Genomic DNA, 1,332 nt, shown 5'->3' with positions numbered 1-1,332 from the left:
ACGAAGCTGGTCCGTGTCTCTTTCTCTGTCGTCTTCTGAAGAGTAACGCGCTCTACCGGTCCAAGCCAAGCTGTTTTCGCGCGTGCATGTCACACATTCCCATACCACTCAAACCGGCTTGGCAGAGTCAGACGCTAATGATGTACAGGTTTGGCGTGTGTGTATGTGTGTATGTCAGTGTGAGGTCGTGTCTCTTTGTTTTTGTGTGCAAGGGAGTGGCGCCGCAGTCAATACGTTTTGGTGCGCCGTGCACAATACTTCCAGTTGCCAGAGTTTGATTCCTGGCTGTGGTACGCGCAAATCAACACTGGTGGCCAATTGCAATGTATATATGTTTAAGTTCTATCGCATCGTACGTAGCCGACCGTGCTTATCGGAGGTGCGGGGAGAGGATAGCAAACTAAACGCAAAAAAACACAATTCTAAAGAAATTTGTTTTCAATATAGATGATTTTCAAGTGCATAGAGACCCACAGAGATCCAGAGACTCATATTGAACCATAGAGACCCATAGAGACCCACAGAGATCCAGAGACTCATATTGAACCATCAAGACCCACAGAGATCCAGAGACTAATATTGAACCATAGAGCACCACAGAGATCCAGAGACTCATATTGAACCATAGAGACCCATAGAGATCCAGAGACTCATATTGAACCATAGAGACCCACAGAGATCCAGATACTCATATTGAACCATAGAGACCCACAGAGAAATGGGAGCCAGATTGGTCGACTCAGCCTAAGATTACACTACTCCAGGCGTTTATGCACTGCATTAGAATTTTGTTTCTCCGAGTTAAATTCTTGCCTGTGGCAATTTATATGTGAACCCAATTTTAGCTTTGGGGCCGTCCATAAATGACGTCACGCACCTAGAGGGGGGGGGGGGTCAGACATTTGTGACAATGTGTGACGAGCGGGGGGGGGGTTTGAGAAATGTGACGTTACATCAAAATGCGCAACTTTAAATAAATATAGACAACACGTTCTACTTAATTAAATATACTTTTAAATACATGTTTTTTCCTACAAAATCAGTGTGCAGCGCCACATTAAATACGCACTACAATGACAATAGTTTAAAGCGATTTGAAGAATGTTTTATTTTGGGGGGTGGGGGGCAGAGCTTTGTGACGTCATATTTGAGGGGCGGTCTGACTTTTTGTGACGCCGTGTGACGAATGGGGGGGGGGGTCAAAAATCGTCCAAAATCGCGTGACGTCATTTATGGACGGCCCCCAATGCGCCATCTCATGCCCCCACGTAGCTACCTACACACGGGTAACAAAACATTGCTTACTTCAGCCTGGCTATAACACGCACGAAG

This window comes from Lampetra fluviatilis, chromosome 6, assembly GCF_964198595.1.
Source record: "Lampetra fluviatilis chromosome 6, kcLamFluv1.1, whole genome shotgun sequence".
NCBI lineage: Eukaryota > Metazoa > Chordata > Hyperoartia > Petromyzontiformes > Petromyzontidae > Lampetra > Lampetra fluviatilis.
Note: the sequence above shows the minus strand (reverse complement) of the source record.